We start from the raw sequence: 21,944 nt of genomic DNA, 5'->3' as shown, positions 1-21,944 counted from the left end.
GTTCTCTTCATTTGGGAATTAATGCAAGATTTTTACGAACTTTTTAAATATTGGGCTTCAAAAACTACTTAGACAACTGTAGGTTTGCTAGTTTCTCACCTTGTCACTGTTCCTTGTATATAGCATCTTCTTTTCTTAAATTTAATTTTCCTTCATGGCTCACTGCAGCCTTGACTTCCTGGTATTAAGTGATCCTCCCACCTCAGCCCCCCAAGTGACTAGGACTACAGGCACGTGCTACCACACCCAGTTAATTTTTGTATTTTTGGTAGATACAGGGTTTCCCTGTGTTGCCCAGGCTGGTCTTGAACTCCTGAGCTCAAGCAATCTACCCTCCTTGGCCTCCCAAAGTACTGGGATTACAGGTGTGAGCCACCACCCCGGCCTAGTTTCCTATTTCCGTTTTGAGGTGCCTGATTTAATGTTCTACAAGCAGTAATCAGTTTAAATTTTGTGGACCAACTAGGTAAAGCAGTTAATTATAATTATGCTATCATCACGCATGAATATACATTAGAGTGATGCAAATGCTTTATTTGAGGTCTTTAAATTTTTATGTCCACTAAATTAAAGATTGAGTAGCAAATTGAAATTAAAACTAGAGGAAAAGTCAAAGTTCAGCTTCTAGCTAGAGTTGTTATAGCAACTCCAGGAAATAAATCTGCATACACAGAAGAGAGAGCAAGAGGAAATAACTGTTGATCTCTAATATGAGCTCTAGGCAATTGTTTTTCTATTTCTTCAATACTTTCATGTTGAGATGACTAGAATTATGATTCTTTCTTTCATGTATTCCATTATATTCTCTGTCATATTTTTCTCTTGAAATCTGTCTCAGGAAGAGCCAACTTTCTGAAGGAGACAGAATCATCATGCCTTCACATTCCTAAAGATGGGGTAACCTGGGTTTGTTCTTTCTCTCGTATTACATATATGTTTAATATGGAATACTTCATGACTTTGTGTGTCATTCTTGTGCAGGGGCCATGCTAATCTTCTCCGTATCGTTCCAATTTTTAGTATATGTGCTGCCGAAGCCAGCACAGGGTTTGTTCTTTCTGATCCCATTTGGTTCATTCATTCATTCAACAAATATTCACTGAGCATTTATGACACTGGTTTTCAACCTGGTTACATAATAAAACCACCCAGGGAACATTTCCAAAATACCATTACCAGGTTTCACCCATAGATTAATGGAGCCCAGGCCAGGCCTGTACATTTCTAAAGCTCCTCAAGCAATTATGATGCATATGAGGGTTGAACACAGCTGCCCCATGATATATTAGGTCCTGTGCAAACAAGAGGGGATGCAAATAAAAATAAATAATTGCTAACATTTATTGAGAGTGCACACTGTATGTCAGGCACTATTCTCAGTTCCTTATGTGTTTTAACACATTTAATCCTCTCAACAACCCTAGAAGATAAGTATTATTCACTGTTTATAGACAAGAAAACTGAGGCACAGTGAGGCTAAGTAACTTGTCCAAGGTAACACATCTAGGAAGTGGCAGAGTCAGGTCCTGGAGTCCATCCTCTCTTTTCTATGGCCCATCCACAGTACCATAGTTGAGTAAATAATGAAAAGACAGGAGATATGTATCAAGAAGAACACCTAAAGTGACAGGTGGAGGAAGGAGATAGGGTCAGGAAGGCTTCCTGCAGGAGGTGGCACTTCAATTAAATAGAGGAAAAATGGAAACCAGAGAGCAAAGTGGGGAATAGAGTTTCTCAGATTCCTTCATCCCTTGTCTTGCTACACAACCTGCCTCCCCTAGTCCTAGGAGCTCTGTCCTCCCTCTTCTCCACACTAAAAACACTGGAATGCCCTCAGTCATCCTTAATATGCCTAACATTTCAACTGGGAAGTCTGAAGTCATGCACAATTACTCATGCAATTTTTCCTCCAGACAATAGGCCCTTCTGTGTGCTTCTCATTGAAATATATAAAGCTTCACTTTGTTGTTTTAAAAAAGTCTTTGTTGTAGAAACAATTCACAAATGTGTCAAACACACATTGGTTCCCCACCCCCTTCTCTGTCCCCTCACCTGATTGGGATGCTAGCTTGCCAGGGACGTGTGCCCACTTGCCGACTCTGCCCAGAATGGAAGCTAGCCCTGCATTTCACATCACTTCTAACCAAGTAGGGCTCTAAGTTTAAGTTTGAGGTTAACCTCAGGGGGCATTTAGCCACACCTGCCACCCCCTCTGCCTGGCCTTGTGGGTGGGAACAGACTTCTGTTGGAGAAAGAGAAATGCTTGATGCTGCTAATTAACTGTGGGAGGAAAGGAAGCCCTCTCCAGACACCAAAAATACCAAAGAAGAACATTATAGAAAGCAGCCTTTGTACCAGCCAGCCACATCATTCAGCCCAGCCCAGGCCGGGGCTGGAGGGAAAAATAACAACTCTCGCAGCCACTAAGTTCCTGCATCCCAAGTGGGCACCTCAGGAGGTCATGCCCTGAGTGAATGTCTGCTAGAGGAGGGGTTTCCAGGACTGTGGCGGGAGTCTGGCTGCCTTCCCAGCTGGCCTTTGGCAAACCACAGGAAGCTGCCTGAAGCTGGCATGTTTATAAGGTGACTTGTGAGACTTCCTTAGAATAGCAACAGGCCTGTTTCATAACTTAAAAGCCAAAGAGTGTGTGTCCATGGAGGTATGAGGTGGAGCTGCAGGACCTTACTTTAGAGTCTGGGTAATCTCACTAAGGCAGGTTGCTTTCCCACCCTGTGCTTATCAATTTAGGGGCTGATCCTCACTCTGCAGATGGGACTATCTTAAACAGAGAAGTGTCACCTTCCAGCCAGCCCAAATCCCTGAGGCTTGATTGCTACAGGGCTGAACTGAGTTTGAGTATCTGGGAGACTCAGGGTCCAGTGGGGAGTCTGTTGGGGAGGGCTGGGGTTCTTCGAGAACTGGGATTTGTTCACAAATAGGAGGGCAGTCAGGCTTTTTGGCTGGGACCTTAAGCTCAAGAGGCTGCAGAATTTGGCTGCTGACCAGTACAGGGGAATGAGGTGAAACCTGAGGGTGGCCTTAGAATGGAGGATTGAGGACCTTAGAATTTGAAAGCTGTCAGACCTACATTGGAGGCTCTTGGAGGGCATGTTTACAGGGTCTGCCTTATTTTATAGGGGCTGGGACTGATTCCCAAGACTCTAAATTGCCAAAGCCAGGAAGTTGGGGTACTAGGATTTCATACCAGGCAAGTTTCCCAGTCTCTCACTCCAATAACATTTTTGCATCTGGGCAGACAAGGGGGAGATTCTGCCACAATAATACCACATGTGCAGGATCCTTGGCAGCTGCACGTGTGGTGGCACATCCCTTTCCCTCCCTTCCTGTTGATACAGGATCTCCTTTATAGACTCTTCAAGTGTCAGAGTTGAAAAGATTTTAGAAGCCATATAGACTAATTATTTTATTTAACAGGAAAGGAAACAGAGAACCAGAGAAAAATGACTGGCACAAGGGCATATAGCTAGTTAGTAATCACTAGTATTGAAGCCAGTTTTGTTGACAACCAGTCCAGGGCTTTTTCCACAACACTACGCTCTTTATAACAAATAACATTCGTATATCGGGGCTTCTACCCGTTCCATATTGTATTTCCCATTTTACTCTCTTCCATGGAGAGTACCTTGAACTGTACCTTGCTCATGGTTAAACTACTTTCTGAAAAGTTTCCAATATTTGGTATTTTGACAAAAAAAAAAATAAATAAATAAATAAATAAAATAAAACCCTATTGGTTAGAAAGAAAGAGGTTATCACAGCCAGAGGCTGCCCATGTGAAATGTGACCAGGGTGGAAGAGCAAATTCCCAGAGTCTAAGGCCTTGCTGCTCAAAATCGTCCATGGACCAGTAAGCATGGGTATCACCACCGAGATCTGTGGTATCAAACCTGTATTTTAACAAGAACCTACATGATGTGACTAAGTTTGAGTAGTACTTCTTTGAGGCAAGGCTCTGCAAAAATTCCTTCTCTTCCTCTTCCTTCCCAAATGTTTAACTTTCTACCACCTCCCTCTTGCTCCTTTCTTCCACATGCTCTGTCCCCAGTGTTACTATGTTAATCTGGTTCTGCCTTTTCTTGAAATTTTAAAGCCACAAAGGGGTGGAGGGGGAGTGGGGAGGGGGGACTGGATGTATTTTAAAAGGGGACTGAAAATGGAAACTTTTGAGAAAAATAAAATATGGCCAATTGGGAAGATCTTTTGCAGCTCCAATGTCACGTTGTTAATGTTGAAATATAAACATCTACTATGTTTATATTGGCTTACTTGTAAAATCATCAACTTTGGTTATATTTAGGAATTTGATGGCTTGGAAAGCACACTGAAAAACTCTGAGAACAAAAATATTTTTCCCCTTAACTTTATGGAAAATAAGAAAATCTCTTTAAAAAAAAAAATTCCAGGAACGTCTTTTCTCTACTTTCTTTATTATCCCCATCCACCATGGCACCATGGTACATTTTTTCCTGTTAGCTTTCTTGCTCTCTTTGTTCCTAGTTCAGTTTTCTCATTTCATTTACATTTTTTAAAACTGGGGTTTTCTTATTTATTTTTTATTTAAAAATTAGGAAATAGAGAAGTAAAAGAAAGCACAACAGAATCCCACTGATGTAGAAACTATATAAACTCCTTATATAAAAGCATCTTAAACCTTGTTGTGCATATATTTGTTAACAAAAATGGGATAATTCAGAATATAGTAATTAATATCTACTTACTTTTAAGTAGAACTATAAATTACTAACTTCTTTATATCTGTGAACATACCTCAACAACATTATTTTTGTTAAATTCTGCCATTGAAATTGTATCATGATTGATTTGGTAATATTTCTATTGCTGGATATTTAGGTACTTCAAACTTTTCACTATTAAAAGCACTACTGGGCATGGCACAGTGGTTCATGGCTGTAATCTCAACACTTTGGGAGGCTGAGGCAGGAGGATTGCTTAAGGTAGGAGTTTGAGACCAGTCTGGGCAACATAGTGAGATGCTAATCTCTATAAAAAAAAATTCACTGGACATGGTGGCCCACCCCTGTGGTCCCAGCTACTCAAGAGGCTGAGGTGGGAGGATCTCTTAAGACTGAAAGATCAAGGCTGCAGTGAGCCATAATTGCATCACTGTGCTCCAGCCTGCAACAGTGCAAAATCCCATCTCAAACAAACAAAAAAAAACAAAAAGGAAAAAGAAAAATAGAAAAGCAGTGAAAAGCAATACTGCATATTCCTAATGATTTTATTACCTTAAAAAAACTATTTAATTAAGTCATGAACACATAAAGGCATCATTACACTTGTGAAAAAAATTTAAGATAACATGAAATCCTTTTTGACCCTTGTTGCCAGCCCTGGTTCCCTTCCACTCCCTACTCCCTTGTTCCAGCTCTCCCACTCCCACCCCAGCTCAAGGAATTCAATCGTCAACCCAACTTTTGATGGGGATGCATGGGGTGCCAGGCACAGAATTAAGTGCTATAAGGATTTCAGTCAATGACACAGTCTCCACCCTAGTGAGGAAGAACAGGCATGCATTCATGGGGAGATGCAAATAACAATTACAAGCTGTATGCTATACCACCGAGCGCAAGTTAAGGTTAGGCAAACTGAGCACAGTCCCAATTACTGCTGAGTGCACATGAAGTCCTCTTCAATTTTCAGCAGGATCACTGCTCTAGGTTTTTACTTGACCTCCTTGCCTATAATCTCTCCCTTTCAACCCATCCAGTTTACTGCTGATAAAATAATCTCAAAAGACACTCTTCTGATATGTGTGATCTTGTTCATTCCCTATTCCTCTTATTCTGCCTGCTAAGCTTCCCCTCATCTTCAAGACTCAGCTCAAACTTAAATTTACTCAGTATGCAGCTACTGAGCATATATTACGTGCTAATCACCTCTTCTAAAGCTTTCCTCACTCTAGGTTCTGTGAGCAACTCCCTCCTGGCTTTTTCTCTTGTAACAGATTCCACTTTGTTGGGATTGTTATTTTTCTGGCCTACCTCAACCCCAAACCATGAGTTCTTAAAGTATAGGACCTCCATCTTATCAATCTTGTACCCCCAGCACCCAGTACAGCGCTGGGTACATAGTTGATGCTTAATATTTGTCTGCTCAACAAAAAGAATAAATAAATGAGCTTCCCAGAAATGTCCCACTGGTTCTTAATGTACTTTTAGGATTTGGAGGTTACTTCTTGCTTAGAGTAAGAAGCAACTGCATTAGGTTGCAGGAGCAGAGGGAGCCTTTGAGGTGACATGTCCTAGCTCCTTAAAGGGACATATTGGTTCTTCCCTCATTCTAAGTCTTCAGATTCTACATTTGAAACAAACAGCCTATTGCTGTCTTTGCAATGTAAGACGTACTAAGGAAGTGTTTGTTCAAAAAAATAAAGAGAAGGGGTTTTTTGTTGTTGTTGTTTTTATTTTTTGAGATGGAGTCTTGCTCTGTCGCCTAGGCTGGAGTGCAATGGCACGATCTCAGCTCACTGCAACTGCTGCCTCCCTGGTTCAAGTGATTCTCCTGCCTCAGCCTCCTGAATAGCTGGGATTACAGGTGCCCACCACCTCGCCCAGCTAATTTTTGTATTTTTAGTAGAGACGAGGTTTCGCCATGTTGGCCAGGCTGGTCTTGAACTCCTGACCTCAGGTGATACGCCTGCCTCAGTCTCCCAAAGTGCTAGGATTACAGGCGTTTAAGCCACCATGCCAGGCCAAAGGAAAAGTTTTAAAAAGATCCCAACTTTCCCTAGTTAGGAATTGGAAGTTTGTAAAGCTCAAACCTACTCATGTTGCCCCCTTGCCCAAATCCCTTTGGTTTTTTCCCATTGCTGTTAGGATAAAGTTCAAAATTTTAAACTTGACCAGCAAGGCCCCACATGGCATGAAGCCTGCCAACCTCACCAATATCCTGTCACATCATTCTTCTTGGATCTCTTTACACTCCAGCCCCACAAGTAATTTCTTTGTTTCTCATGGGCACCACACATCTTCAAAAATGCTTCTTATGCCTGGAACACTCTCTGCTGTAACTGACATCCACACCCATGGCCTCATACTTCCCCATGTCACCTGGCTTATTGTCCTGCATCCTCTTGTCTCAGCTTAGCTGTCACTGCTTAGGGAAGCCTCTCTGGACCACACTCTAAGTTATGTCACCCCACTGCACATTTGCATAGCACGCTGTATTTTTCCCTTATAACACTTTTTATTAGTATAACTTGATAGTTAAGTGTGTATTATTGAATGTTTTTTTCTTATTCCCCACCTCCTGATTCCAGACTATAAACTTCAGGAGGACAGGATCCATGTCTGTTCTGTTCACTACTTTATTGAAGGGGTTTTACCTACATTATTTCATTTAGTTGAACAATCCTGCAATGCAGATATCCTCATCCTTATTTGGCAGATGTGATAGTGATGTGTGAAGCTGATAGACTTGTGTGATAACGTCAAGATTTGAGCATGGTTCCATCCATATTTCTAAAGGGCTAGAAGTTTGTTTATTTGGGTTTTGGATTATCAGGACCTGAACTCGAAGTCCCCCTGAATTACAGTCCCAGTTCCACCACTTTCTAATTTTATTTTATTTATTTATTTTTGAGACAGAGTCTCATTCTGTTGCCCAGACTGGAGTACAGTGGTGCGATCTCGGCTCACTGCAACCTCTGCCTCCTGGGTTCAAGTAATTCTTCTGCCTTAGCCTCCCAAGTAGCTGGGATTACAGGCGCTTGCTACCACGCCCGGCTAATTTTTGTATTTTTAGTAGAGATGGGGTTTCACTATGTTTGCCAGGCTGGTCTCGAACTCCTGACCTCAGGTGATCTGCCCGCCTCAGCCTCCCAAATTGCTGGGATTACAGGTGTGAACCACTGCGCCCGGCTCTAATTTTGTAATTCTAAGTGAGCCCCTTCATATACATAATAGGGATAATATTACTTATTTTATCTATCTCATAATATTCTTTAGAAGATCAAATGAAATAATAGATACGAAGTGCATGGTAGACTATAATCCACTCTACCAATATAAGTGAAACAAGTAGCTTTTTAAAAAACATTTTTGCAACTTCCGCCTCCTAGGTTCAAGCGATTCTTATGCCTCAGCCTCCCAAGTAGCTAGCATTACAGGAGCACACTGGCAGGCCTGGCTAATTTTTAGTAGAGACAGGGTTTTACCATGTTGGCCAGGCTGGTCTCAAACTCCTGAACTTAGGTGATCTACCCGCCTCGGATTTGGCCTTCCAAAGTGCTGGGATTACAGGCATGAGCTACCATGCCTGGCCTCAAGCAACATATTTTATCAGGCTTAAGCCTATAATGGCTGCTGCTTCTCTGGCTGGCCGCTCTGGATATGAGTTTCTTGAATAAAACTGTCAGTGTGGAGACACTGAGTCCAGATGTCTCTGTACATTATCTAGGGGAGGTTGTTAGCCCTGGACTGAAACTGACAACAAAAAGATTAATTTTGAATGACTGCATCCATTTTACAGAATGAGAATTGTACATTTAGTTTTTTTATAATGTAAATAAGGACAATAAAGAATATGCAGTGGAGTTCTAGTATGTAACCTCTAGTCCCTGCTCACCAAGGAAAAGATGAAATGGTTAGTTAAGTGTAGTTAATGATTAGCATTAATGGTTAAGCACTTAGGCTTTGGAGTCAGACATTTGAGTTCAGTTCTCTCAGTTCTACATTTACCAACAAGGAGAACTTGGGCAGGTTACTTCTCTACAGCTTCATTTCTACATCTGCAAAATAGATCTACCCCTCAAATTGTTATAAATACTAAAATTAATAAAGTAAGTGCCTGCACATAGGAAGCCCTCCATAAATTTGGAGAGTTATTGCCATCCCAGTCCGCTTTCTTTCTTGGCTTGCTGACCCCTGTGCACCTATTTCTTGCATGTTTCTTCCATTCTAATTGGAATGATGATTTTCAGGTGTCAGGGTCTTAAATACTAATGACTGAGAACACTGCCTCTCAGTCTGCATCTGGTCCCAGCAAAGCCAGTTTTGTATATAAAGAGGAGATCTCTCCTCTTATCCTCTATGCACAATGACTCTCACTAGTTTCTTGTGCTTCTGGGGAAGCTTCTCCTATTCATGTAGAGCAGAAAGTTTTTCTATTCGTATTTGAGAAACTGCATGTCTTGACTCAGCTACTTCTGACTGGCACACTATGGGTGGGAGGATTTTTATTCTCTTTGGCTTTGGACACCAAGAGGATGTGCAATTTGGAGCCACAGTGAAAAAGGGGTTTTACTGTTCAGTCACTGCAAGGCTACTATTAATATCACATAGGCTACATAAGATTTGATTCATTATTAAATTTAAGAAGGAAGTCTTTCTGCAATTTTGAACTAGGAGCCGGAATTCCAGCTATAGTGTTATATTCTGGTTTGTGTGTGTGCTTTCACTTGGCATTTTTTGAGACACTATTGTACTCTATTCTCTGGAAGACTACAAAGATGAACGGCATCTTCCCCTCATCAGAACTGCAAGCCTGTGTAGGGGATAAAAACACAAATAATGGGAGGGAGTGAACAAGTATGGGAGGAAGGACATTCTGAGAGGGGCACCCTCTTTTCTGGATTGAGATTCATGTGTACAGGGTGGTAAAGTAAGAGAGTGAAAAGATGTCAGGCTCTGTGCGTACAGGGTGGTAAAGTAAGAGAGTGAAAAGATGTCAGGCTCTGTGCATCACTACACTGGGCCTGAATCTTATTAAAGTTACCCTGAGCAACCCACTTGCCCTTTCTGAACCAGTTTTCTCATATGAAAACAGAATAACCATGCTTACCACATAAGATTTATTGTGCAGATTGAGTGAGATAGAGTACATAAAGTGCCAAGCACAATGCCAGGCTAATTGTAGATAATATTAACCACAGGGATAAAATTATGATTAATAGGCCAGGCGTGGTGGCTCACTCCTGTAATCCCAGCACTTTGGAAGGCCAAGGCGGGTGGATCACCTGAGGTTGGGAGTTCGAGACCAACCTGATCAACATGGAGAAACCCTGTCTCTATTAAAAATACAAAATTAACCAGGCGTGGTGGCATGTGCTTGTAATCCCAGCTACTCGGGAGGCTAAGGCAGAAAAACCACTTGAACCCAGGAGGTGGAGGTTGCAGTGAGCCAAGATCTCACCATTGTACTCCAGCAAGAGTGAAACTCTGTCTCAAAAAAAAAAATTATGATTAATATCCAAAAGCGTAGATAGTATTAATAAATCTTGTCAGTATATAGGGGCAGTGGATGAGGCGTAATGAAAGAGACCTTAACTCTCATCCTAGTAACATGGTGGCCATGGACCATCTTCCCAGATATACAACTCTGCTGTACCAGTAAATGCGAAGTGCTTCCTGCTAAATATTTGCCACTCTTCTGACACAGATAGTGATATCCTGTGGTCACTTCCCTCCCCTAGTCTTATGTCAGGTAGTGGTTTCATGCACACTCCACCCAAGATGGTGGATTATCTGACAGTAACAGAGAAACAGGAAGAACAGTGGCTTCAACTGAAATAAGAGATGATTTATTTTTCAGTAAATAACTTCCATTCCCATCAGTTCCCTGACCAAACAATGTGCAAGCTGTAATGTGAAATGATAAGGAAGCCAAGGCACAGCTTTTGGAAAAGCTGAAAGCCTCCTTGATATTGGATGCAAATTCTGTCAACTGTAGCATGCTGAATAAGATGATGGCCGAAGAGAACTGTGGTCAGGATAATGACTCTAGCAGACAGTGGAAGGAGGAAAGGCGCCTGGCACCATACCTGTAAGGGCAACTGCACTTCCCTCAATAAAACTGCTGCTTTGCACTAGAATCTCACATTTGGTTTGACCAAGGTAGGAAAAGTGATCCAGATTAGAATAATCACTCAGTAGAAGCTAACCCAGGTCATTTATTATAAAACTTGATTTATGGGAAATACGGAGTTTCTAGTAGGAAAAAATGAGGCCATAGGTGATATCATGGTTGTTATTCATTAGAAATACCACTAAGGACTTTCTTAGGTTTCCAAAAGTATTATTCTTACAGGAAAATTGTAACATCTAAAGGCTGTACTGGCAGTAATATGGTCGTATCTATGTTCATCATGATGACAATAATAATGGTACCATTTTTGAGCTTTCAGCTTAGGTCATGGAGATTTGCTTCTGAGGACCCCCAGCTTTAGTTAGAACTGTATAAGCCTTGGAGAGGGGCTTATGTTCAGGATCTAGGCTAAAAGCTCCATAAGGTTAGAGGCCTTTTCTATCTTCCTCAGGATAGTGTCACACACGGAGCTCAGCACAATGTCCAGTGCAGGACGAGTGTTCAACCAATACTTGTTGCAGTATTTGATTCAACATTCATTACCTCTTTTAACCAAAGCCACCCTGAAAGCTCAATATTATTGGATCTAGTTTGCCTGCTTGCTTCAATGGTATATACAGAGTTATACAAGTGATGGGGTATTGTAGAGGTGAGTGAAGGATGCTCTATAGTGGCATGATCTCTGAACTTAATGTGGGAGAATCGAGGAAAATGTTGTTTACGTGAAGGCCCTTCCACAGAGTTGGGCAGGGGAGGGTGGCTCTGTTGGCCATTTGACTAGAGAATGAGCTCAAAACCATGTTCATGGGGAGAGGGAGCATCAAGGGGAGATGTTTGGAGAATGCTTGGGCACCATAACAACCATCCTCACATAGCCAGGGCCCATTCAGAATGGAAGAGACTGTCTTGTCCTGTATAGGCCCAAAGGGCAGAACGCAATACAAGTTTTAGGGAAAGTGATTTTGGCTTCAACAAGGAAGAACATTTAACCTCTGCTGCTGTTCAGAAATAGAATAGATCACCTTGGAGGCAGTAAATCCTCTGTCATTGGAGGTGTCCAAGGAGGAATCACATGATCACTTGAGAGGGATATTGGGAAAGGGATTTAAACATTGACTAAGAGGAGAAAGGCATTGGGTTAAATGAATATCTCCTTTGTGTCTCCTGTATTCTATGATTCTATAATCCTTTATTTGAAATTTGTGAATATGGCATTCAAAAATGAATGTATTTAAAAGGAAACTAAGTAGTAGGTTAGGTCCAATTGTGTGAGTCTACAAAATCCTCTAGGACAGAATCTCCATCTGTGTGACAGAGCACTGTGTTCCTAGAACCCATGCTGATGCCTGGCACATGGCACACCTTTATTAACATGTGTTAAATGAATCAGTGGAATTCTGGATATGCTAAGGACTTATGCTGTGAGCTCCTCCTTCCCAAGATGTCACGGAGTGTGACAGGAACGAAAACTGAACCCAGATCAACCTTCCCCTTTCCTATGTAGAGAAGTTTGGTCTAGAGGGAAATATTTGCACTTACTTGTGGCTTAAATGTTTGACTCACATAGTTTCTTCCTCTGGAGAAATGCCTCAACATGTGTATTTTCTGTTGGCCCCACAGCTCAGAAGCTGTTTGTGAGTAAACCATACAGAAGCCAACTTGTGAAATGCTAGGATGAGAGGTCCGGCAGGGGCCTGAGGGATGCCCTACTCTGTGATATGCCGGAGCAAAGGAACATAAAATAACAGGCAGAAAACCATAATCCAATATGGGAAGTCACCCCAGAGGTGACCCTGGAGAAACCCCAGAGGTAAGTGTGTCTAGCACTGTGTCTGGCATCTCTTAAGGGCTCAATACAGCATATTGAATGAATGAACAAATCCAGAAGGAGTGTTGGACTAGGAATCAGGAAGCCTGCACTTCCCTCTGGATCTATGTGTCACTGACTGTCTGTGTGACCTTATGCTCTCTTGCTGTTATTTGGGAATACCAGGCATTTAAACAATTGTCATATTTGGGGGATACCAGTTATAGAGACAGAAGAGCATATTTGTCTCAACTAGCTGGAAATGGGAAGTGGGTGGCTTCAAGAGCCACTTTTACAAAGTAGAGTAAGTAGGATTGTGTGTATACTTGGATGTGACATGTGAAGAAAGGAAGGTGGTCCAAAGCAACTCCTAGATTTCTGACTTGGGCAGCTGGTGGATGGCAACAATGTTTACTGAGATGGGAACAAGCAAGCAGCCACGGGTTTGAGAGGAATCTGATGATGGGCATGTTGTACTCCCAAAGCCCACATATTCAGAAAGACTTTGGCCCTTTGGCTCTTTCCCTACCTCTGTGACTGAGGCCCTGTGCATGAGAGGGATGGGCCACTGCAAGGCAGGCAGCTCCAAACGTGATGGAGCCTCAGGTTATGCTTCCTGATGCTGGAGTGCTTCATGGGGCTGGAGTAACTCGGCCCTAATTCCCTTATCCATCTTTTTTCTTATTGCTAAAGCAGCTCCAGAAGGCAAATATGGAGATCTGGGACCTACAAGCCTAAAATGATAAAGAAAAGAAGAGAACCAGGGGTGGCGTCAAGATTAGAAGCTGGTTTCCTGCCAGAGCTTTGCTTCCTTTAATGCACTCGCCTACACTCTCCCTGTTTTTCAAAGACCAACTGCAGGCTTGACTCCTGCAGCCATGTCAGTGCCACTAGGCCTTGATGCTGAATAAATAAAACCAGAAGGAAAAAATACAGTTCTCTGAGGACTGGGGATGGCTGGGAGCATCCAGCTTAGTGTCAAACTGAGGAAATGGTAGGATGGGAATCGATATGTAATCGAGAGAACAGATCTCCCATGGACACAGATACCACCCTGATCTGAGCCTCATTTCAGTACTGCAGGCCTAGGTAGAGTCAGCTGACCCCAAAAGCACTGTGCTGGAGAATAGAGAATGACTGTCATTCTATGGTGCCTTCTGAATATCACTGCATAGACAGCATGCACTCTTTGTAACAACAGAAAGAGACATAAAAGAGACAAGGGTGGGGAGAGCAAATGTAAAAATATGAGAAATTATGCCCCTCATCTTTAATTTTTATTATTATTACTTTTTGAGACAGAGTCTTGCTCTGTTGCCCAGGCAGTAGTGCAGTGGCATGATTATGGCTCACTGCAGCCTCAAACTCCTGGGCTCAAAAGATCCTCCTGCTTCAGCTTCCTACATAGTTAGGACTACAAGCGTGTGTCACCACACCCAGTTAAAATTTTTTTTTTTTCCATTTTTTGTAGAGACGAGGTCTCACTGCGTTTCCCAGGCTGGTTTTGAACTTCTGGCCTCAAGCGATCCTCCTTGGCCTTTTAAAGCACTGGAATTACAGGCATGAGTGACCACACCAGGCCTTCTTTTTTTTTTTTTTTTTTTTGAGGCAAGGTGTGGCTCTGTTGCCCAGGCTGGAGTGCAGTGGTGCCATCTTGGCTCACTGCAACCTCCACCTCCTGGGTTCAAACCATCCTCCCACCTCAGCCTCTCAAGTAGCTGGGATTATAGGCATACACCACCATGCCTGGCTAATTTTTGTATTTTTGATAGAGATAGGGTTTTGCCATGTTGCCCAGGCTGCTCTCCAACTCCTGGGCTCAAGTGATCCTCCCGCCTTGGTCTCCCCAAGTGCTGGGATTACAGGCATGAGCCACTGTACCCAGCCCTCCGGCCTTCATTTTTAAAAAGAATAAGTTTTATTTTTCTTTCTAATTACAAAAACAACATATACTCATGGTAGACAATCTAAGAAATACAGAGACATAAAGAATCAACTGTAATCCCACTAACCACTCTGGCTATTTGATGAATATTTGAATATTTACTGAATGCTGACTGAGGCACCCTAACAATCCTAAGGCTCAGGTGTAAAGTTATTCCTCTTTAATTAATGAAAGAACTGAGATTCAGCGAGGTTAAGATTTGCTTGAAAACACACAGCTGATATGTGGTAGAGCCTGGATTTGAACCTGGTTCTGTATCCCAATTTTCTCACAATATTTTATTTGTCTTGATCCACCAAGATTTGTCTTGGTATTTGTCTTGATACCAGAGATGATGGTACATCATCAAACAATCCCAATTTTCAAGTGGGGAATACTTCAAAGCAAAAAGATACCGCATGAAGATGTTTCAAAAATGCGTTTTGTCTTTCAGGTCTTGTCACAGTTATTGCAATTTTGTAAAATCATTCATTGTGAAAGTGGTGTTTTGATTCTTTGCCCTTGCCGGCAACCAGAACAGAAAGCAAATTCCCTTCCATCATTTGGCCTGAGGCTTCTTTCTGCTTCTGCCCAAGGTAGACTGTGATTAGCACTCAGTGCTTAACCTCTTCCTCCTGCATGTCCCTCTGAAGTAATAAATTTTTGTTTTGACACTTTGGATATACTGGACCCTAAAAATCAAGCCAATAAGGAGCAGCCCAGAAAGGAAGAGAGTGCCATAGTCTCACCTGTGTTTTAGGGAGGTTAGTTTTGTAGCAGTGCAAGGGCTGGCTTGATTAGGAGATCTTAGAGTCAGAGAAATTGGTTATCACTTTTAAAAAATGAACAAATGACATGGGTAACAGCCTTACCCCATTCATAAGCTTCACCATCTCTCACCACATCTCTGTGTCCAGCCCCATTCCTGAATTCCTCATCTGACCCTCATTTCATCCTGACATTAAGGAGATTATTTACACAGATTATTTTATGACTTTTTAAAGGCTGAAAATTTAATAATTTATTCTTTACAGTAATGAATTAAGTGTGAACACTGAAATATCACTGGCACTAAAATTATCTCAGTAAAACATCATGTACCCAATACCCAATCCTGACTACCCAGTTTTGTTCCCCAGCCAGTCTAGCCCTGACAGTTTTAGACACTTCCTGCACGTTCTCCACCATTAACCAGCTCTAGCTCTTCCTGGTAACTCTACAGTGGCTCTCAAGATAGAATTGTCATTAAATGTGGAAACTTTGGTTGTTTATCTTTATTTTTATATTTATTGATTTATTGATTTATTTTTTGAAACAGAGCCTCACTCGTTGCCCAGGCTAGAGTGCAGTGGCGCAATCTTGGCTCACTGCAACCTCTGTCTCTGGGTTCAAGCAATTTTCCTGCCTCAGCCTCCCCAGTAGCTGGGTTTACAGGCATGTGCCACCATGCCCGGCTAATTTTGTATTTTTAGTAGAGACGGGGTTTCACCATGTTGGTCAGGCTAGCCTCGAACTTCTGACTTCAGGTGATCCATCCTCCTCGGCTTCCCAAAGTGCTAGGATTACAGGCCTGAGCCACTGCATCTGGCCAGAGATCAATTTTTAAAAATTCTGCATATGAGTGAGAACACGTGCTGTTTGTCTTTCTATGTCTGGTTGATTTCACTTAACATAATGTTTTCCAGATTCATCCATGTAGTTGCAAATGGCAGGATTTCGTTATTTCTTATGGCTGAATAGTATTCCATTGTGGTGTGTGTGTGTGTGTGTACATATATATATATATATATATATATATATACACCCATATATATGTATGTATATGTATATATGTATATATACATATAGATGTACATATATGTATATATGTATAGATATACATATATGTATACATACGTAGATATGTACATATATATGTACATATACGTAGATATATATGTACATATATACATATATACATTTTCTTTATCCATATTCATCCATTGTTGAACACTTGCGTTGATTCCTTATCTTGGCAATTGTGAATAATGCTGTAGTAAACATGGGAGTGCAGATATCTCTTCAATTTACTCATTTCATTTCCTTTGTATATATACCTAGTAGTGAGATTGTTGGATCACATGGTAGTTCTATGCTTAATTTTTTGAGGAACTTTAATACTGTTTTCCATAATGGCTGTACTAATTTAAGCAGTGGGAACTTTGGAACCAAGCTGTCTGAATTCAAACCCCACCTTTACCAGTTTGCATGTGACTTTGGGCAAGTTAATTACCCTATACCTCAGTTTCCTTGTTTATAAAATGGAGAAATAGTATCTATTTTATAAGGTTGTTGTGAGATCAAATACTTGTAAAGCTATTGCTTGTAAAGCTCCTAGAATATGGCCTGGCATATTGTAAGCACATTGTAAATGTTAGCTATAAAGACAAATGGAGTCATCTGTCCATCTTGTCATCTCAAGGGCCAGTAGTCAAGATATATTTCTTTTTTTTTTGAGACAGAGTCTTGCTCTGTCGCCCAGACTGGAGTGCAGTGGCGCAATCTCGGCTCACTGCAAGCTGCGCCTCCCAGGTTCACACCATTCTCCTGCCTCACCCTCCTGAGTAGCTGGGACTACAGGCGACCACCACCACGCCCAGCTAATTTTTTGTATTTTTAGTAGAGATGGGGTTTCACCGTGTTAGCCAGGATGGTCTCGATCTCCTGACCCTGTGATCCGCCCGCCTCGGCCTCCCAAAGTGCTGGGATTACAGGCAATAGCCACTGTGCCTGGCCTGGTCAAGATATATTTCTTAAAAATTATTTTAAATGTTAATGGTTTCCCTATTTTATTTATTGGCATTGCAGAGTAATTTTTGTTGCACATGCACAGTAGTTTGTTTACAAATTATACATTAAATAGATTTGTATGGGCTTGTCTAGAAATCTTAACCGTTGATAACATTGTATGTAATATAGATATCTCTATCTATCTAAATGTATATTTGTATGCACACACACAAATGCTTTTTGCAGTAGATTTTTGGACACAGATTTTATGTACTATATCCAGCTCATTTTATAAATTTATTTTTCTTCTATTTGTCCCATTTTCCAGAGGTTGGGCTCATAAAGCATTGTCAAGACTTGAGATGGCCTTGAATAGCATGCTAGAATTTTGTATTTTATTCCCTGTGTTATAAGGATCTGCCCAGAAAGGGAGGGCCATAGTGTAACCTGTGTTTTAGGGAGGTTAGTTTTGTAGCAATGCAAAGGCTGGCTTGATAATGAGATCTTGGAGTCAGAGAGATTGGTTAAAAGGCAGTTAGAATAACTCAGTCTGAGAACCTCAATTAATGTGCTGGGCAAGAAGGAATACATGTAAGAATAATCTGGGGATAGAATCAAGAGGACTCAAGAATGTAGTGGTGAAATGCTGGAGAGAATTCCAAAGGCTTTCAGTTTTGGTTGATGAGAGGCCGGTGAAACCATTAGGAAAGACAGCCTTCTCTATTACTTCCTAAATACAGAAGGGATTCAAAATTTTCAAGGAGAGGTAGAGGTAGAGACTGTAAAAGGTCAGAATATAAAGCAAGCCTATTCCTCAGCTCAAAAAACTTGGCATCTGAACCTAAAACTAAACAAAGTTGGAATCTTTTGTTTAAAAAAAAAACAGAACATATTTAGTTGATAATGATTTTCACTGATGATTCATTTGACCATGATAATCAAACACATTAAACGTTACATTCCAGGCAGTATCAGGTAGATGCTAAGTTATGAAGCAACACACTTTTTCATCCCTGCAGATCTGAAAGTTTACCTTTTCCAGTAGAGCAGCCAGAGCTCTGGAAAGAAACAAACAAGGCCACAAGTGCCCCAACTACATCCTTTTCAAGATGCGAATGCTTTCCACTTCCACCCAAGACTCTCAGAGCCTGTGTGTTCAGTGGGCAAAGAATGAGACAAGATGCCTTGGTCCAAGACTGCATGGGCAGCTAACTGTGCAGCAGGGAATGGCTGAGGCCTCCAGCCCGGAAATGGTGTGCTCTTACTAAACCACACTTCTCTCCCACCTCCCTCCCAAAAACTCCAGCTCGCACAGGGAGAGTTTCTGAGAATGAAGCTTTTCTATGTCGTATCTGTGGGTTCTCTTACTGTGTTATCTAAGTCAGAAATCCAGATGCATGACAAATACAGTGGTACTAATGGCGACTAAGGGACAGATATATATATATATATTTCTTGGCTCACTGCAACTTCCGCCTCCTGGGTTCAAGTGATTCTCCTGCCTCAGCCTCCTGAGCAGCTGGGATTACAGGCACATGCCAGCAAGCCTAGCTAATTTTTGTATTTTTAGTAGAGACAGGGTTTCACCATGTTGGTCAGGCTGGTCTTGAACTCCTGACCTCGTGATCCACCCACCTCAGCCTCCCAAGGGAGACAGATTTTTTAAAACACTGGGAAAAACCTAGAGTGTGTATTTGCCATAATAAAAATATATCATTTAAAAGACTGATTCCACAAATATTTATTCAGCACCTGCTAGGTGTCAGGCACTGTTGTAGGCGCTGGGTAACAGAGTAGTGAAGAAAACACACAATATGTTATGTAATGGGAATGGGTACCCGACTGGGCAGTGTATTGGGACTTAAGATCAGGTCTATCAAGTTAAAGGTACGACCCAATGAGAACACGATTGGGCAAGTAATTGTATCGCAGATTTTTAACTTCTACTTGAATTTCAATAGTAAAAGAGGATCAATTTGAACCCTGCTTGACTTATCAGTAATATATCCCTAACTACCAGTGAAAAGTCATCTTTCCCTTCTCTGAGCTCTCCTCTCCATCCTTTGATCTTCTGAAAAACATTGGATCATTCTACCTTGCATTATAATGATTTATGCATGTCTTATCAGCCTTTGTAGACTCCTTCAAAGCAGGTGTTGCTTCTCTCTCTAGATCCCTCTCCTGACACTGGGCATTGCCCTCATTCCCTTCTCTTCTCCGACCCCCTTCATTACACACTTGGAACTCCTTGCACACAGAACTCTTTGCTGTTGCCAGTATATGACAGACTCTGTCCCAGCCCTTTGCCATCGTACACATAGTTCTCTGTCACAGAACACTCTTTCCTTCTTAATTTCCTGGGAAAACTGTGACTTCTCTTCAAATAATCAGCTCAGAAGCTACTTCCTCAGTTAAGTTCCCTATGACTTCTCTAGGCAAGGTGTGGTCATGTCCTTTTGCCCTTGCAAGGCTCTAGGCATATCTCTGTTAGTTCACTTATCATTCTGGTTTTTTTTCAAAGTTTGTTTATTGGTCTGTAAGCCCTGGGCAGAGTCCTCGTTTTATCTATCTATGCCTCTAAGTCCTTGCATCCGTGCCTGGAAGAGGCCTTCAGTGAAAGTGTGCTGAGCAATTGACTTGCCTTCTGAAATACCAAGAAGGTATCCACATGACTCTAAGGCTCTCCTGTCTGCCAAGCACCCCACCACTCCCACCAAAAAGCTCATTCGTCATTGCTAGAAATTCTCCCCAGTACTCACTCCTTGGCTTGAAGGCACTGAGACTTCTGTTAGAATCCAAATGTTAAGCTGTGGATAGAGCACTGGATGGACAGCATGGAGACCTATACATTCCCTAGGTATCCACAGGGCTTGTGGGGAAAGTTTGGCTCCATGAGTCCTCATGAATACCAAAATCCTCAGATGTTCAATTCCCTTATATAAACCTATGCACATCCTCCTGTGTACTTTAAATCATGTCTAGATTACTAATAATACCTAATACAAATAAATGCTTTGCAAACAGTTGTTACACTATATTTAATTTAATTTTTCTTTTTTTTGAGACAGAGTCTCACTCTGTCACCCAGACTGGAGTTCAGTAGCTCGATCTCAGCTCACTGCAACCTCTGCCTCCCGGGTTCAAGCAATTCTCATGTCTCAGCCTCCCAAGTAGCTAGGACTACAGGCACATGCCACCACGCCGAGCTAATTTTTGTATTTTTGGTAGAGACAGGGTTTTGCCATGTTGCCCAGGATGGTCTCGAACTCCTGGCCTCAAGTGATCCACCCACCTTGGCCTCCCAAAGTGCTGGGGTTACAGGCATGAGCTACAACAACTGGCCTAAATTTGTATTACTTTTTGTTATTGTGTTATTTAAAAAATTTTTTCGAATATTTTTTATCTGTTTTTGGTTTAATCCTCTGATTTGGAACCTGTGGATATGGAGAGCTGGCTATGTTCTATTTTGAATTCACCCTACAATTAGTTGTGTGACCTTGGCCAAATCATATCACCTATCTAGGTCTGGGTTTCTTCATTTATAAAATGCAAGTTATACTTAATCCAGAATGGTACATAGCTTTTTTTCTCCAGTGTTAATTTCAGCAGTGGCCTCCAAGGGAGCTCCATTGAAAATTGTGAAGCTTAGGTCAGGAAAGACACTCTGCTAGAAAGAATATTGTGACTATTTAGCCATTTCTGTCCATTTAGCACAGAAGAGGGGAGTGGGTTGCATCTGCCTTGCATGTGCAGACACTGCACTGGGTAGGTCTTTGAGTTCCTTTTAGCACAGACATTCCACGTTTCATGATCCATGCAAGATTATGTGTCAAGTTGGTTCAGTTTTACTCCAGAGGCATGTGTCAAGCCTCTGCTGTATGCTATACACTAAGTAGTGTGAGATAAAAAGAAGAAATAATGCATGGTTCTCGCTGGTAAGGGACTCAGGGGTGATTAGTAGAGGTAGGAGATAATAAGTGTTAGTAGAGTAAAGAAATTGAGGCTCCATCAACAAATGGAGGAGCTGGGTCTCAGATTTATTTGAGTCTTAGTGCTTTACTCTTTTCTACTATACCTCGCTACCCTTCTTTTAAGGGTAGTGAGGAGGGAAGGGAGATACTGAACTGAAGGCTTAGATGTTTTCCACACTGGGTGCATCATAGCAGAGGCCCATGATAATCAGTGAACAGTGTTAGAATTCTGGGAGGAAAGGGTAGAAAAAATAACTAAAGAGTCCGGAAAAGAAATTTTGTCTATTGCTTGAGAGCTGCTCTTGGCTTCAGTACAGGCAGACTTTTTGGGACCATATTTATAGGCAAGCACATTTCCTTAGGTCACATGTGTCTCAACTCTAAGATTCTGTCCATTTTTTAACAATGATGGGGTTGAAGAGAGGCAATGACATTTCTGGGAGGGAACAGTGCAGGATAATGGTTTAAATCAAATCACAGTGATATTATGTCTGGCCCTGACCTTGCCTCATGAAGGTGTTCTTTGTCTTTTGCGTGTTTTACCTTTTTTTCTTTTTTTTTCTTTTTAACAGAGGCGGGGTTTTGCTGTGTTGCCCAGGCTGGTCTTGAACTCCTGAGCTCAAGCCAT

At 41.7% G+C, this 21,944-nt stretch overlaps 1 non-coding gene across 1 annotated transcript; it reads right to left on the bottom strand.

Annotated features, from left to right (window-relative positions):
* Positions 1–936: 936 nt before the first annotated feature.
* LOC129485498 (U6 spliceosomal RNA) lies at positions 937–1,044 on the bottom strand. The gene has a single exon (XR_008658650.1). It is a non-coding gene; the product is annotated as a U6 spliceosomal RNA (small nuclear RNA).
* Between the last annotated feature and the right edge of the window lie 20,900 nt (positions 1,045–21,944).

This window comes from Symphalangus syndactylus, chromosome 6 (genome assembly GCF_028878055.3).
Source record: "Symphalangus syndactylus isolate Jambi chromosome 6, NHGRI_mSymSyn1-v2.1_pri, whole genome shotgun sequence".
In the NCBI taxonomy this organism is placed as follows: domain Eukaryota; kingdom Metazoa; phylum Chordata; class Mammalia; order Primates; family Hylobatidae; genus Symphalangus; species Symphalangus syndactylus.
The sequence above is the reverse complement of the archived record's forward strand: the minus strand, read 5'-3'. Positions and strand labels throughout refer to the sequence as shown.